Below are 5,656 nucleotides of genomic sequence, written 5' to 3'. Positions count from 1 at the left end.
CCGTCCACCTGCCTGCGCAGCTCCCTCAGCTCCTCCTGGAAGATGTCCCCCAGACGGCTGGGCTCCTTCCTCAGTTGTCAGCTCCCATCACCAGCACCGTGTTCTGCTGCTCCAGGAAGCGCACCTTCTCTATAAAGCTGGCGAAGCGGTCGTTCAGACCCATCATCTCCACCTTCTCGCTGGTGCGCGTCTCCCGGTACTGGGCCTTGAGGAGTGAGTCAGCCGAGAAGTCCAGCCGGTTCCCAGGGGTCCCCAGGAGCAGGGCCCCTCCAGCCGACCCCAGGGAGAGACGGGAAATGGTGCTGGAGTGGGTCAGGTGGCGGGGGGTCCCATGGAGGGAGAAGCGGCTGGAGGAGAGACTGCTGAGCCGCACGCCCCCACCCACGCTGCCGGCCCCCTGGGGCCCGAAACGCTTCCTGTAAGAGGACAGGACTCTCTGACTCTCCATGGCTGGAATGGAACCCTGTCAGGGCACACACATGCCTTTTATAGGGAAAGACATCCCCCATCCTGAGAGAGAGTATACAGGGAGGGGCGGGAGGGAAGGGCCGGTCACTGAATAGGACAGAGAGAGGGACAGACAGAAAGAGAGAGTTAGAGACAGACAGAGAGAGAAAGAGAGAGAGAGAGAGAGAGAGAGAGAGAGAGAGAGAGAGAGAGAGAGAGAGAGAGAGAGAGAGAGAGAGAGAGGAGGGTGGTTTATGTGACACTCAAAAGCTGTGTGCCAGGTATTGTTTGTGCTCGTCCACTCAGCTACAAATGTCTCCTGGCCTTTCTCTCTCTCCCTCTCTCTCTCATCCTTGTTTGAATAGGATTTGGTGCAACAGAGCTTGGCTACCAAATCAAAGCTGCCTCACACACATGCTCAGTCACACAGACACAGATGGGGACAGAGTGTGATTGAAAGGGAAGAAAAGAAGCAGGGAGGTGAAGGAATGAGATCTCTTTTCCTCCATCCCTGTTAGTTGGTGACTAATAGGGTCAGAAAAAGAGAGGGACAGAGAAAAAGGGGACAGAGAGAGGGTCAGATAGTAGCTATGTTCTTGTGTGGCGCTCTGTCTCGCTTGGCGTCCAAAATATCCCACTAAGCCCTCCAGATTGATTGGTATTACTCTGATTGGCTCGCGCCACTCTGTGTGTGACAGCAGAACCGTCTAGGAGCGTCTCACACCCCATCACTGTTCCTCTGCTCCTCTTTAGTCTTCTCCTTGTCGGAGTCAAAATGGGAATGAGTACAATTACATAACACAACAAGAAAATATCAAGTTAGTTAAGGTTGCCTCTCTTTCTTGTCTTATCTAGGTACATCAAATAGAAGTCAAGAACAGTTAATCAATTATTGAATATCTACATTGACCACAGTATCTCCAAACTATTGTGAGATACTGAAGACAAAAGTAGGAGAGTAAACAGAGGGGAGTAGAAACAAAATAACGTTATAATAGCTAAATGGCATTATTAGATTGACTCTTATTATAACAGCTGACCTGCATATCAGTATGCGAAAATCATACTGGGAGAAAATAATTGAATCATTGTCCTTGTAGTCATGGATACATAATAAAAGCCACTGTACTAAACAGTCAACAAATGACACCATTACAGTGTGCTAGCCGATTGGAGAAGCTTTGGGGCCACAGAGCTGAACAGTAGCAGCTATACATCTCCACCTCGTTGCCCCTCCTGGAGTTTCTGACCATGATGTCACTGACAGGCTACAGATGGATACATAAGACCTTTAGGCCACATCTATCAGTGGGTTGGAGGGCTTCTCTTTGGACGGACACACAGCCACACACAGGAGCATGGCAACATAACACACACACATTATTAATCCATCACTATCACTACCATTATTAACTGTGATCAACTATAAAGGAAGCTATGGGTCAGAGGATGGGCCAGTAAGACCAGAGGCAGCCAGTTGGATTGCAGCCTCTTAGCAACAATACGACCACTCCCTCTTCCTCAAGTCACATCTCATAAAGCCCTGTTGTAAGTGATGGCAGCTCATTCAATCAGACTTAATGACTGCTTAGCCTGAAAAGAGGGCAATTGGACCTGGAGAAAGAAGTCTGTGTTGGAAATGGTCAAAAAGCCCAAGGAGTTCTGGGTACCAATCCAAACAACAATACGTATGGCAAAGTAAGTATTAGGTTACTATAAAAGGGAACACCTGGTCAGTTGTACAACTGAATGCATCTTCCACATTTAACATAAATCCTCTGAATCAAAGCAGTGCCTTAATTGATGTCATCAGCACCCAAGAGAAGTTGTTGGGGATGAATTACCTTTTTCAAGGGCAGAATGATAGGTTTTTCAACCTTGCTGGCTCAGGGATTCAAACCAGCAACCTTTCAGTTACGAGCCCAATGCTCTTAACCGCTAGGCTACCTGAGGGTGAGGCAGTCTGTGAGTTATTAGATAGTTGAAACTGTCACAGGACTCCAGCAGATGGATGGTTGGAGAATGGGGGGATGGGATGTAAAACCTAGTCTGAACCCGACAAACCAGCAGCCAATCCGTTACGAATCAATTTCCATCCATTGTCATGGCAACCCCAGGGCCAGTTACTTCAAAACATGTTAAACTCTTGTTGACTCTCATCTAATAGGGATGTGACTCTGGGATGGGATGAAGCCTTATATAAACATCCACAGCTATTATACAGTCATGCTGCCCAGATATGATCCTAACATGCACAAACAACCAGGTCTATGATCTATCAAGCTACTATACCAGCAAGATCCTAGGGCCTTTTCCATCCTGCTCGCCTCTGTTCTCCCTCTTCCCTCCAACCAACTCTGGCCCTGCAACAGGTAGTAAAACCCACATCGCAGACCATAGAAACCCTCTTTGTTACCAAAACACTCTGTTAAAAGAAATGTGTAGCCAGTGGGAGCCAGTGAGACTGGAAGACTGTAAATATAGAAAACAACAGAGTGACTTGAATTCCAATTGGTCCCTGTTGATAGAGGTTAACTGAGTGGGTCCACTGTAAGTCCTGCTGGATGTGTTGTTTTAAAAGCTTCCATTTAGCAGGATTAATAACGTGGTCTCAGCATTAAGGTGACACTAATTGTATCGCCCCCTGGATTTCTGAGACAGTCACTGTGGTTGCCTCAGATCTGGTCACTTAGGCAATATCTGTCAGAGGAGAAACATTCAGAAAGAGAGAACAATAGAAAGAGACGAGAGAGAGAGAGGGAGAGAGAGAGAGGGAGAGAGCGAGAGAGAGAGAGAGAGAAAGAAAGAAAGATAGATAGAGAGAGATTGGTTGGAGTGAAAGAGGGTGTCCCCCTCTCTCCTCTCAGAGCCAGTGGAAGGCCAACAAAACATCTGATTCCTGTGGGGCAACATGAGGAGGAGTTCATCTCATTTGCAAGGAGCAGAAGAAAAGGCGCCTTGCCTGGGTGTTGAGCAGAATCTTAATGCTGTTCCTCCAGACTGATCTCCCTCCAGAACCACAGGGGCGGCCAGCTCTGTTTGCCTGCACACGGCTCCCCCCACCTCACCATTCAGGCCTTTTGGACCCTTTATTTTACTGCCGGTTTAAACCCCTTCCCACTCTCTCCTATGGGAAACCACAGGCATCCCCAGCCTCCTCTCTATGCCAATGAGCACACCCCAAATTCTGACCATTCAGCTGGATACACCTCATCCCCCACCCACAACAAAACTCACACAGCAGCCCCTCCTTCTCCACTAGATTAAGCGCGCCCCATCAACTCAATGATATGGGCCCCTAGTCAGCTCAATCACGTATAAATCCCCCCGTCACTTGACATAATCTTAGTCCTCACACTGAGCCAGGGACCCGGGACCCCATCTCTTAAAGAGCCCATTGAAAACAGCAGAGCCTGGGGAATGGGGGTCCCAGTGACCCATGGGTCTCACCTCAACTCACACACACATACTATGCCCACTATGATGAACAGTATCACTGATGTGCAGTACCACTGATGAACAGTTTTAACTGATGAACAGTATCACTGATGTGCAGTATCACTGATGAACAGTATCACTGATGAACAGTATCACTGATGAACAGTTTTAACTGATGAAGAGTATCACCGATGAACAGTATCACTGATGAACAGTATCACTGATGAACAGTATCACTGATGAACAGTATCACTGATGAACAGTTTTAACTGATGAACAGTATCACTGATGTGCAGTATCACTGATGAACAGTTTTAACTGATGAACAGTATCACTGATGAACAGTATCACTGATGAACAGTTTTAACTGATGAACAGTATCACTGATGAACAGTATCACTGATGAACAGTATCACTGATGAACAGTATCACTGATGAACAGTTTTAACTGATGAACAGTATCACTGATGTGCAGTATCACTGATGAACAGTATCACTGATGAACAGTATCACTGATGAACAGTATCACTGATGAACAGTATCACTGATGAACAGTTTTAACTGATGAACAGTATCACTGATGTGCTTTATCACTGATGAACAGTTTTAACTGATGAACAGTATCACTGATGAACAGTTTTAACTGATGAACAGTATCACTGATGAACAGTATCACTGATGAACAGTATCACTGATGAACAGTTTTAACTGATGAACAGTATCACTGATGTGCAGTATCACTGATGAACAGTATCACTGATGTGCAGTATCACTGATGAACAGTTTTAACTGATGAACAGTATCACTGATGTGCTTTATCACTGATGAACAGTATCACTGATGTGCTTTATCACTGATGAACAGTATCACTGATGAACAGTATCACTGATGTGCAGTATCACTGATGAACAGTTCTAACTGATGAACAGTATCACTGATGAACAGTTCTAACTGATGAACAGTATCACTGATGAACAGTATCACTGATGAACAGCATAACTGATGAACAGTATCACTGATGAACAGCATCACTGATGAACAGTATCACTGATGAAAAGTAGCACTGATGAACAGTTTTAACTGATGAACAATATCACTGATGTGCAGTACCACTGATGTGCAGTATCACTGATGTGCAGTATCACTGACGTGCAGTACCACTGATGTGCAGTATCACTGATGTGCAGTATCACTGATGTACAGTACCACTGATGTGCAGTATCACTGATGTGCAGTATCAATGATGTACAGTACCACTGATGTGCAGTATCACTGATGTGCAGTATCACTGATGTACAGTACCACTGATGTGCAGTATCACTGATGTGCAGTATCACTGATGTGTAGTATCACTGATGTGCATGCTAGCATTAGCACAGGCCCTCTCAGGTATGATGGGACGTAGTATGTAGTTGTCAGTGTTGGAAGGTGCAGTTGTGAAATCGTAATATGCCAGATTAGGCTGCATAGGTCCAGTCCCCGCTGGTGCCCCCTGTGTGTGTGTGTGTGTGTGTGTGTGTGTGTGTGTGTGTGTGTGTGTTGGGAGCTTAACTGGAGCAGACAGGCAGGCTGAATCACTGACTATGACTCAGCACCACTGGGTCCAAACTGAGTGTGGTCACAAAGCCTGGGGAGCCAGTTTAGCCTCTGTCCAGCAGTCTGCCTGTCAGCACTAATGCTGGGCTTCAGCAGCCCAGAGAAATACCTAACAAACAGAACTGCATAACAAACAGACCCAGACACATAGCACACGAAGAGAACCACATACCTT

The sequence above is a fragment of the Oncorhynchus masou genome, chromosome 14, assembly GCF_036934945.1.
Source record: "Oncorhynchus masou masou isolate Uvic2021 chromosome 14, UVic_Omas_1.1, whole genome shotgun sequence".
NCBI lineage: Eukaryota > Metazoa > Chordata > Actinopteri > Salmoniformes > Salmonidae > Oncorhynchus > Oncorhynchus masou.
The sequence above is the reverse complement of the archived record's forward strand: the minus strand, read 5'-3'. Positions refer to the sequence as shown.